Source organism: Ipomoea triloba, chromosome 11 (genome assembly GCF_003576645.1).
Source record: "Ipomoea triloba cultivar NCNSP0323 chromosome 11, ASM357664v1".
In the NCBI taxonomy this organism is placed as follows: domain Eukaryota; kingdom Viridiplantae; phylum Streptophyta; class Magnoliopsida; order Solanales; family Convolvulaceae; genus Ipomoea; species Ipomoea triloba.
This window is the reverse complement of record NC_044926.1, coordinates 11,603,987-11,616,679: the sequence shown is the minus strand read 5'-3', so window position 1 is coordinate 11,616,679 and position 12,693 is coordinate 11,603,987. Positions and strand designations below refer to the sequence as shown.

At 35.2% G+C, this 12,693-nt stretch overlaps 1 non-coding gene across 1 annotated transcript; it reads left to right on the top strand.

The window, feature by feature from the left end:
- Nucleotides 1-12,474: 12,474 nt before the first annotated feature.
- On the top strand, nt 12,475-12,548 carry TRNAN-GUU. The gene has a single exon. It is a non-coding gene; the product is annotated as a tRNA-Asn (tRNA).
- Nucleotides 12,549-12,693: the final 145 nt, after the last annotated feature.

The following is a 12,693-nucleotide window of genomic DNA, read 5'->3' as shown; positions in this document are numbered from 1 at the left end:
GAACCGGAACCAAACAGGAGTTTTTTTTTTTGGCGGGCTAAATTAACGGTTTGACCGTTGATATATTATTATATTCTACGAATTAACTAGATATTGTTCCGTGTGATGTACGACCTAAACTTATATAATTAAATAAAGTAAATTACACTTTTGGTCTTGTGATTATGGAGTCTTGTTAATTTGAGTACTTGACTTTAAAAAATAACAATTTAGTCCTTTAACTATGCATTTTTTAATAGATTTTGTCATACAGGCCAAATCACCGGTTAATTCTTGCCGGAAAAACGTAAATGTTTATAAAATGTTTATTGTTGGGGTAAAATGGTCAATTGATGTTTTAAAAAGAGGGAAAAATATTTTTGGCCGCCCTTGTTTTCTTCTTCCTCGGCATTATTAGCTTCCAAACTAGTGGTGTACGCAAGTCTCCCACAAAGAAGAAGAAGAAGAAGAAGAAGAAGAAGGAAGCGAAGAAAGAAGAGCAGGACTAAGAGGAGTGAAAATACGCACGCACCATTCTCCATCTACTGGTCCTGGGCATGGCTAATTCATATTCCTCTTGTTCTTCTAATGATTGTAGTGAGTACTACGAATTTGCGGAAAGATTTTCAATTATCCATTGTAGATGTGGTGAGCAACTGAAAATTCGAACTTCATGGACAAATGAGAATCCAGGTCGTAGATTTTGGCAATGTTCCGATGGTATTTTAAGTTAATTTTTTTTTTAAAAAATTTGACTGTATATTTTGGTACGATTGAAGCTAATTTATGAAACATTGTTTGAATTAATCTAGAGGAAGGTGGGATGTGGATTCATTGATTGGTATGATCCTCCAATGCGCTATCGTTCAAAGAGAATAATTATGAGATTTCTAAAACGCATCAACTGATGGCAAAGTGTTTAAGTGGAAGAACAGGGTTGTAGTATTGTTTATTGTAATATTTGTAGTTTTTGTTGGTTGTATGTTTTGGTAATCAACAGATCTAAATGGGGAATTTGGTAATGTATGTAGTTTGGTATGAATTATGGTATGTTTGGTTGTAGTTTTTGGTATGAATTAATGAATTATGGTATGTTTTGGTAATGTATGGAGTTTGGTATCTTTCAAGGCATAAATGGTTTGAAGTTTGGTATCTGTCAAGGCATAAAAGGTATGACGTTTGGAATCTTTCAAGGCATAAATGGTATGAATAAGTAAGCAAGAGAACATATTAACAATTTCATTAGCAAAGCCTGCATTACAATTCCCAAACAATCAATGTTGGTAATAGACAAAAGAGACTATTCTACAAACATTATCTTGCAAACCATTTGACCAAAGGCAAAAAACATGCATTTCCCAACTACAACAAAGTTAGTTTAAACATCCCAAAAAATAGGCAAAACTAATTTGCAGTCAATCAATGTCTATTGGTTCACCCTTGTTTCAAAAGAACTTGGACTTCATGATTGTTTTGCTCCTTGTGTAATATGTTTTTTTTTCCGGTTTCCTGGTCATCATGTTTTTTTTTTTTGAACTCCAAAGGAAAACGATATATTAAATACTGAACAAAGCAGAGATACAATCCGGTGGTGAAGATACCCACGAACCAAGGACAGACTGAGAACCAGTTGCCCGCGCAAGAGCGTGAGCCACGTGATTCGCTGACTTACGAATATGGCGAATACTAACATTCCCAATATCCCTAGCCATATTCTATCATTACGCGCGTTCCAAAGAGACCATAGGACTGCCGCCATATGGACTGCATGATCAATATTTGGAGATGCAAGCACAAAATCCATATACTCAACCATATTCCTACCATGCAAAGTATTATTGTTAGCCCAAATCTGGCATGCAAAAGGACAGTGGAAAAAAACATGCTCAACAGTTTCGTAACTCGCATTGCACAAAGCACAACCACCCTCCACCCAAACATGTCTGGTCTTAAGCGCTTCTTTAACAGGAATAATGCCCCGGGCACATCTCCACAAGAAATTTTTCACTTTAGGAGGCACTGGTAACTTCCATAATCGACACCATGAAGAGAAAGACGTCTGTACTAGTGACTCCAAACCCGTATCCATAAGGATGCGGTAACCTGATCGAACGAAGTATATACCACGTAAATCACTCTTCCATCTCCAGGTGTCATTTAAATGAGGAGATATAGGTGTATTGAGAACTCTATGTACATCAGTTTCGTTCAAGAGATCACGAACAACCTCAACATCCCAGCTTCCTTCTTCTGTTAAGAGGCCACTTTGACTTTGGCATCTTTTAATTCTTCAACACAAGGAGTATGAAGGGATGGGTCTCCCGTATCGGCAAGCCACGGCACACCCCAAATATTTGTGTCAGTCCCATTTCCAATACGCCTTACCACACCTCTCTTCAATAAAGCCTGCCCAGCCAATATACTTCTCCAAATATAACTAGGATTATTCCCGAGTTGAGCTTCTAAGAAATCAGTCTTTGGGAAGTACCTAGCCTTAAGAAGCCTACTGACCAAAGATTTCGGCTTCATGAGGATTCGCCAGCCTTGTTTGCTTAATAAAGCAATATTGAATTCATGTGTTTTCTTAAAGCCAAGCCCACCCAACCGCTTAGGGGTACATAAACGAGTCCAACTTAACCAATGTAAGCCTCTTCCTGTGGTGCCACCGCTCCCCACCAATACCGGTTCATGAGTCTCTCAATGCTATCACAAATGTGGACTGGTAATAGATAAACAGACATAGTAAATATAGGTAGAGCTTGAGCAATGCTTTTAAGCAATACCTCCTTGCCAGCTTTGGAAACATGTTTATGATGCCAATTACCAATCCTTTCCTTAATCCTTTGTTCAATGAAATGAAAAGTATGTGACTTATTTCGACCCAATACCGAAGGCAAGCCTAAGTATCATCCAAAATCATTCATAATTGGCACTCCAAAAATATTAGTCACCAATTCTCTCGTCTCAGTGGTTGTATTGCGGCTAAAGACAATGCTCGATTTGTCAAAATTGACCATTTGCCCCGAAGCATCACTATAATCAGTTAGGCATTGTTTTACCGCTTGTGCTTCATGCTGGCATGCTTTAAAAAATAGGAGGCTATCATCCGCGAAAAATAAATGCGAGACTGGTGGTGCTGCTCTGGCCACTTTCACACCATGAATGTCGCCTCTTGCTTTCGCCCTCTACAGCAAAATAGAAAGACCTTCTGCACATATGATAAATAAGTACGGAGATAAAGGGTCACCTTGACGGATACCCCTTGTAGGATTTATCATACCCACTGCCTCCCCATTTACCATCATTCGATATTGTACTGTAGACACACAAAGCATCACCAACGCTACCCACTCCAGAGCAAAACCCAATGCTACTAACATACCCTCCAGAAAACTCCATTCCATCCTATCGTACGCCTACGCCATGTCTAACTTTAATGCAGCCCAACCCACAGCTCCGGTACGTCTCACTCTCAAATAGTGACCCACTTCCTCTGCTATTATAATATTATCTGTCAAGAGCCTGTCTGGTACGAAAGCACTTTGAGAAGGCGAGATAATACACTCCAATACGTCTTTCATGCGGTTTGCAACAACCTTGGCCATGACTTTATAAGCAACATTACACAAGGCAATTGGCTTTAAATCCATAACACATTCAGGAACCTTTTTTTTTGGGATTAGGACTACATTGGTCTCATTCAACCCCTACGGGATAGTGCAACTAGACAAGCAATTTATAACAAAAGTAGATAAATATTGCCCTACAATTGGCCAAAAATGTTGATAAAAGGAAGGGGTCATACCATCAGGGCCAGGAGCCTTTTCTGGAGCCATAGAAAATAATGCCGCTTTGACTTCATCCATAGTAAATGGCTGTAAGAGCTTAGTGTTCATAGAATCTGTGACACGAGATTGCACCCTATTAAATAGGCTAGCATTCGTGCCATTGCTTCTGAAGATATCCTTAAAGTAGCGCATAACTTCCCTGGCCATAGGCTGACCATCCACCCAAATACCCTCAGGAGTTCGGAGACGCAACAACCGATTATGACGTCGACGAGAGGAAGCAGATTGGTGGAAAAACTTGGTATTTTGATCACCATGTTTAAGCTAAAGCTGTTTGGACCTTTGCTTCCAAAAGATTTCCTCCTGTAGTAATAATTTCCACAACTCTTCTTCAAGCATTTTATAATCATTAACAGCTGAGGGGTTCCTACATTCTCTTAAAAATTCCAGCCTTCTGCGTAAAAAACCCATACGGTCCCCAAAACGTCTGAAATACTCACCGCCCCACTTCCATAGATTTTGTCCACACATAAGGATTTGCTGCTGAAACTCCATGCCCATCGACTGCCCCCAAGAAGTTTCTACCACTTGTTTACACTCAGTATCATGGAGCCAGGCATTTTCAAACTTATATTTTTTGGTAGCAGCTCGCATGGGAAGAGACTCCACGTCTAAAAATAAAGCACAGTGATCAGACGTAAGGGTTAACACATTGCGAACCTCAGCCTCTGCATAGATGTTAGACCATTCCAGGGATGCCACTGCTCGATCTAATCGTTCTTCCACCCATGCATCCGTACCTCTTCCCCGCTCCTAGGTATATCTAGCTCCCACCATGCCTAAATCATTTAACTGACAGTCATGTAACGCAGAACTAAATCCTTCTATCAACATACTAGGATGAGGGTGTATGCCTGGCTTCTCAGAATGGCAAGCTATATCATTAAAATCACCAATTATTACCCAAGGATAGTCTGCAATACTTTTGAGGTGACGCAGAAGATCCCATGACTGCTGCCTCTTTGATCTCTCTGGGAACCCATAGAAGCCCGTTAACCTCCACTGGGGTTTATTAGGCATGGATGCAAGAACATCAATATGGTTATTTGAATAGCCAATTAAAGAAGCAATACCCGAATCTCTCCAGAACAACGCCAATCCACCCCCCAAACCTACACGATCTACACTGATTAGACCTTCATAACCCATTCTGGACTTGATATGTTCCAGTTGAGTCATACACAACTTCATTTCGATTAAGAACACAAATGTGGGTTGATATTTGGACACAAGGCCCAACAATTCACGAACTGTCCGAGGCGAACCCAAACCCTAGCAGTTCCAGCTTATGGTACTCATTGGGAAGGGCGGGACTGGTCCCCCAGACCCGCCATCGGCAAGTTTTTTGAAACCTCACTCATGACAATATCCAGCCCATTAACATTGCTAGTGCCACTATCATCTTCACGTCTGCGCTTAAGCTCGCCTTGCATGACCCCTTGTTCTTCAATGACATCTATTGGTAATGTCTCCACTTCAGGGGCCGGTAGGACTGGCGTTGGTTTATCAGGAAGGTCTGCTAACAGCCATTTGGCACCCACTGGCTGAGATTGCCTACGCATACCTACACGCATCCACGAACCATATGGAAACTCATGAGGAGAGATTCCTTCCTCATACACCTTCCTGCAGAACTTGTCGGTGTGCCCAAGTACCCCACAGCAAAACCAGAAAGTATTCAGTCGTTCATACTTAAAGAGCACCCACTGAACTGATCTATCTTTACACTTGAGCTTCATACGTCGCTTAAGAGGAGTAGCAATGTTCAAAAGTACTCGAATACGAAAATAACTCCTCCAAGATCCCCCAAAATTGTTCGGATCAGCTGTTATAAAAGAACCCACGTATTCTCCTATACGGTTAACAAACTCTGGATTAGCATACATGGCGGGGAGATCGTGAACTTGAACCCAAAAAGCAACCGAGTCCAGAACAACATCCTCCAGTCTAGATCCCGTAGGTACGTGCTTACACACCAGAGTGTGATTCTCAAAAGACCTGGTCATCATGTTGATGCTGCTGCTATTAGATCCAATCAAGTTATCATTTTGTTGCCGCTGTCCAGATCCAAGTAGCTCATTCACATGCTGATGCTGCTATCCAGATGAAGGTTGGAAAAACAAAGTTCTAATTTCTTTTATGACATGTATATTATATAATTTTCTAATCTTATACTCCGTAACAATTTAGGACTATATATATATATATATATATATATATATATATATATAAAGCTTGCAAATAAAGTCATTACATGTATACATAAATCAGTAATGACTTTATTTGGTAAGCTTTATATATATACATGTACCGAATTTAAGGTATTCACTTAAATACGATTTAAGTTTGTTAAGTATTGTAATTGTATGTTGACTGATTACAAATTTCAAACTACTTTTTTTTTTTTTTTGTCTAAAATGAGTGGGAAAATTGCATTTTTGTTTATATATATATATAGGGTTGCACTCTCGTGCGTACTGTCGCCCAGGTAAGAAATGAGAACGCTTCACAGCCGGCCACGTGTCCAGATCAACGAATCAGATGCAATTTAAAAAAAAAAAAAAGACGCGGTGGCATTTTCGTAAATAACTTGAACTTTGGTGCACCTAGTTTCACTTACAAGTGCACCTAGTTTCACTTATAAGTGCACCTAGTTTCACTTACAAGTGCACCTAATTTCGCACATATATTCACTTACAAGTGTAAGTAATTTAACTTGTTAATATTCATGCATCTATTTTCGCAAATATTTTCACTTACAAATGCAAGTAATTTACCTTGTTAATATTCATGCACCTGGTGCAACCTAGGTGCACCTAGTTATAACATTAGGTGTACTTAGTATTGATGCTCAGTGTACAATTCACTTGCACCTGTAATACATTTTACTTGTATCTGCAATATATTTTACTTGCACTTGTGCAAGTAATTTACTTTGTTAACATTCATGCACCTAGGTGCAACTTATGTGCACCTAGTTATAACATTAGGTGCACTTAGTATTGATGCTCATTGTATAATTTACTTGCACTTGTAATACATTTTACGTGCACGTGTGCACCTATTTTCACTTACAGGTGCAACTAATTTACCTTGTTAGCATTTATGCATCTGGTGCACCTATGTGCACCTAGTTATAACATTACGTGCACCTAGTTATAACGGTATATGCAACTACATTCCGGATACGTGGCGCGTTGTGATTCGTCCGCAATTCCCTCCTGGGCGGCCAGTACGCACCAGAACGCGATCCTATATATATATATATATATATATATATATATATATATATATATAATAAGACATAGAAAAATTGTCATTTTGTTTAGAAAATGCTCTAAACCATGCTTGAGCATAATCCCGGTAAGAAAATATGTTAAAACATATTGGCCCTGTTTGGTAAATGATTGTTAGCTGATTGGGTTAGAAGGTATGATTAATTAGTTGATAACATTAGCTAATTGTAGAAAGGTGTTTGGTAAATTAGCTGTTAGGTGATAGTTGTTTGGTATAATTTCTTTTCTCAAAAAGCTAATTGAAAAGACTACTTTGAGTAGACTTTTAAATTTTAGTATTTTCGAGTTAAAAAAAAACTTATTAACCAAACACTTAGATTGATTTTTTAACCAAATCAAACAATTAATAGTGGTCAAATAAGACAAAATTGGCTGATAGACTGATTATTTACCAAACAGGGTCATTGTTTCATTGAATAGAGTCAAATCTTTCCCCTTTTAGGAAATTGTCACCAGTCTGAAATTGTAAGAACATGATTTATCTTAGCTTTAACATATTGTATTAAGAGCATGGCCATCAGTGAAGAATGGGGAGATTTTGGAACAATACCTTGCCTAGTTGGAAGAGAGAGAGGGTAGGAGAGAGAGTGGAGAGATGCTTCAGTTAATACCGCATATTGAAACAGTGAAAGGTGTTCCGGAAACAGTGACAGATTTTATTATTATTATTATTATTATTTTTGTTTTCTGAATTTGATTTGTTTTATTTTTTCATTCCCATCTCACTTTTTCTTTCCTAATCACACTTACAAAAATTCCTCAATAACCGTGAAAAAACTTCATTGATAAGGATGCTCTAAGTTCTGGTTAATTTGGTCAAACGTGTATTGGAAATTCACATAATTGGTTTGGATCAAAATTTATTCATAGTATAATTGAGATTTTCCATATGATCTAGAATATATGTATGAGTAGATTATAAAATACGTGTTGAGAACTGATATGGATGAACATTAGGATTTCTTACGAAATATTTTGATTTCATGAAGCAAATTTGTTCAGAATCTGGTTTATAAACGTATTCACAATTGGGTGTTTGGATTTTGTTTGGACTAAGATGTGCAATCTAGCTTATTTGTGGATTGTACTGTTTGTTTAGCAATTTGTTTGAATGTTTGTGGTTTTGAGGGGTTTTTGGTTTTATTTTGGTTCCTTTTGTAGGCTCTAAAGTAGAAGAAAGATAGATTTTGCTCTAGTAATACACACTTGTTTTGTGTTGTAGAAAAGACTGATTTGTTAGGAATAAATGAAAATTTGAACGATATTGGTATGACTTATTAGGTACCAATTGTAATTGCTTCAAATTGTTTTGTTGTGAAGATTATTTTTCTAGGCGTCTTCCAAGCATTTTTCCTGTAAAAATTCTCTAGTTAGAAAATCAATAATAGAATTTTCAGATATATACTAATATTTTCACTTGTGCGTTGCGTGGAATGGTTTTGTTATAATATTTTAAGAATATTTTTGTTCGATATACAATTATATAAATTATAACAACGAATATTATATAGTGCAATTGATGAAATGGGTTGGATTGATTATGTTTTTTGATGTTATCATGACTTGAATTTGAGTAAATAATTTCCGAATTGCTTGTGTGATGCACGGATAAAAAATTTTATTATATATTTAGATAATAAAATTAAAGATAAAAATTATAAACAATTCAAATATTTGAAAGTGTACATTTATATGATTATAAGATTAATGCAAAAGTATCACTCAATTTATTGAATAATATATGACTCATTTGTCAGCAATTATCTTGAAAAATTGATATGTAAATATTATTATTACTAAAATAAATATGAGAAAAAAGGAGAAATAATTTAATTGTAGTTATTATAAAAAGAAATCTAACAATCCATGTTTAGCTTAATTATCATAATAATTATTAAGCAATTATTAGTAGGCAATTATACTAATATTTGTGCAATTATAAGTGTATTCATTCCTTTTCACCATATCGTCTTTATTTTTTTCCCCTCTTCCATATCTGAATGAATTAATTGTAATTATTATAAAAAATCTAACAACTAATGCTTAATTATAATTATACAAATATCCGTGTAATTATTAACTTAATTAACATAATAATTATTAGTCAATTATATTAATATTTGTGTAATTAATTTCATAATTAATATAATAATTATTAGGTAATTATACTAATATTGTGCAATTATATATATATATATATATATATATATATATATATATATATATATATATATATATATATATATATATATATATATATATATATGATTTGGATCTAGTGATACCATCCCAATTAGATGAGATTTTGAGATTAGATCATGGCCATCAATTGTTTTATTTTAATGGTTCAAATTTGATGTGGATTTTTAGTTTATTTTTTTTCATTATGATATAGGGAGGGACTGTGTAGTCTTTTCGCATTTTGTGTTAATTTATTACCATTTTGAATTATGTGTTATTTTAAGTTGTTTCCTCTTGCTATTGGTTTGTGCACTTTATGTTATAAGTATGTGCGTTCAGTTGAGATGACATTTCGCTATTATTAGTTAGTGTTTCATGCATATATGTTGCTGTTGATCTGAATTGGTATGCTTAATCTCAGTTTCGGATTATTAATTTCATATTGTAAATGAATCGTTTCTTTATACTATGAAATTTTTTTGGTTTGTGCGGGACACTTTTGACAATTTAAAAAGTTTCATATTATAAATGAATTATTTCTTTGTACCATGAATTTTTTTATTTTTTGGTTTGTGCACTTTATGTTATAAGTGTGTGCATTCAGTTGAGATGGAATTTCACTATTATTAGTTAGTGTTTCATGCATATATGTGGATGTTGATCTGAATTGGCATGCTTAATCTCAATTTTGTGTTATTAATTTCATATTTTAAACGAATTGTTTTTTTATACCATGAAATTTTTTTTGGTTTGTGCGGGACAAACTTGGCGTGTGTGCGTAGTTACCCATCATAATTTGGGTTTGTACACTTTATGCTATAAATGTGTGCGTACAATTGAGATGACATTTTACTATTATTATTAAGTGATTCATGCATATATATTGATGTTGATATGAATTGGCATGCTTAATCTCAATTTCGGATTATTAACAATTTGGCGTTAGTGAGGAATCTGGCTAGTTTGTATGTTATTTGTGCATATGCAGGTGTGTGCATATGATTTCGTTGGTAGGTGCGGGCTAGTTTGTGTGTTGGAATTAAGTGAAAATGGATTTGGATGTAAATTCCAAAATGTTTGTGTGTTTAGTTTGAATATGACTTTAACAATTTAAAAAGGTTTCATATATTAAACGAATTAGTTCTTTATAGCATGCTTTTTTATTTTTTTTTGTTTGTGAGGGACAGACTTGGCGTGTGTGCATAGTTAGCCATTATAATTTGGGTTTGTGCACTTTATGTATCTCCCCACAATTTAAAATAATCGCCCAAAGGCATTCATGCTAACAGACTTTTGCACCCAACCAAATTCACAAGAGCACACACATACGTATCCCAAAATATTCAAAATTACATTGACAAACAAAACATGTCAAACTCTTAATTGTCTTATCAATAATTTGCACGCACTTCCCAAATAAAATGCACACTGCTACCAAGAAACAAAACGGGGATTTTGCACATGCTAACTCCGTGAACGCACACGTACACCTACAAACCAAAAATAAAAAATAGAAAAAACTCGCTAACTCTATGACCGCACACAAATATAAATTAAGTCTTTTACACACGCCCAACATCACACACGCACGCACACATTACCGAGATTCCTGCACACGTTCGTCATCACAATCGCAGACACCTACGAATAGCCTAACAAATTAAAATAATCTCTCTAATCAAAACGTTCCAAACCCTTTACTGCACACACCTACAAATATCAACAAAAAGGAAAAAAGTAACAATACACAAAACATGCAAAACCCTTGTTTTTGCTTTCATAGTAATTTGCACGCACTTCCCAAGTAAAATGCACACTACTACAAAAACACGCGGGGTTTTGCACACGCCTAATGCCGTTAACGCACACAACGATGAACCAAAGATAAATTATAAGTTCATAACATACTTACCGGCAATGTTGTCTGTCATTAATGAAATGTTAACGTCTAGTATCCTTTCTTCTCATTTTCTCACGGTTTTTTTGTTAACATCACACAGAAAATTACAGAAATATATTCTGGGTTACCATGATTAGGATTCCTTAATATATGGAAATTATTACATTTCATTTATTTCCATTATCAAATATCATAATGAAATTATAATTCCATCCTTTTCAATTAATTTTGTCTTAATATAATTTATATTTTAATATCAATTCTAACCCTTCATGCCAAATTTATAAATGATTGAGATGGGATATCATGATCTCATCTAATAGGGTGGTCGCAATTTCATTCCAAATTTATAGATGGTTTCATGCGGGAGAATGTCAGAAAACATTTCTCTTACCTAGCCATATGATTAGGCAAAATTATGATGAGACTCACAACGAATTCCTAACCCGGTGGTGCACAGAGGTAGCAAAAGCTAGTAGAAGAGATTGATGATAACTCTACTATCACAATGTTCATAAAAGCTTTGAGAAGTGAATATCACAATTTTCTAAAAGGATTATAAAAAAAATGGCTTCAATTATCCATTTTATGAAGCATATGCCTATAAACGAATATATGATCTGACTTGTCTCCTAACTTAACACCTCAACTCTTAAAACCACTTTATCCATCGCTCTATTGTAGCCTACAGGTAGGCAATGGCAGATGAGGAGTATAGGTGTAGGCAATTTAGGCTGAATCAAGGTGTGTTTAGTTCGCACAAGGGAATCGAAATCGGAATAGAAATCAAATACTTGGTAATGGTAATGAGTTTTGATGAAAATATTTTGCATGTTAGGTAGTAGGGTAGAATTGGAAAGATTACCAATAATATTGATGTTTAGCTATGTATGACCCTAAGCTATAATTGAATAAAGGTTTTAAAAATACAAAAATAAAAAATTAAGGCAAAAATTAATAACATCCAAAGCACCAATATGAACAAAAAAAAAAAAATCAAAACAAAAATCTAAAAGCACTAATCCAAATTTAAAAATCAAATTACCAATAAGATGGAATGATAATCGTTATTAATTAGGGAATGACATTTTTAATTGAAGGGGTAATCAAATCTTATAGTTTTATTTTGAAATGTTATAAACCAAACACTAACTATGATTTCGACCCTCATTCCTGATGTATAAATCTATGAATCAAAGTATCAAACACAATCTCACTTTCTAAATAATGAATTAATACTTATATAAAAATTTCATTTTAAACAGCAGTTGCTGGAATAGCTCAGTTGGTTAGAGCGTGTGGCTGTTAACCACAAGGTCGGAGGTTCAAGCCCTCCTTCTAGCGTTTGTGTTTTTGTTCAATTGTGTTACCCAGGCTAGCCACCCCTTTCGGGCTGAACCTTGGTCTTTAAAACAGTGAACAGAAAATGTATTATTGGGCCAATCTTGTTGGGTATTGCAAGTTGCAATCGATAGGAGTGTTTAAATGA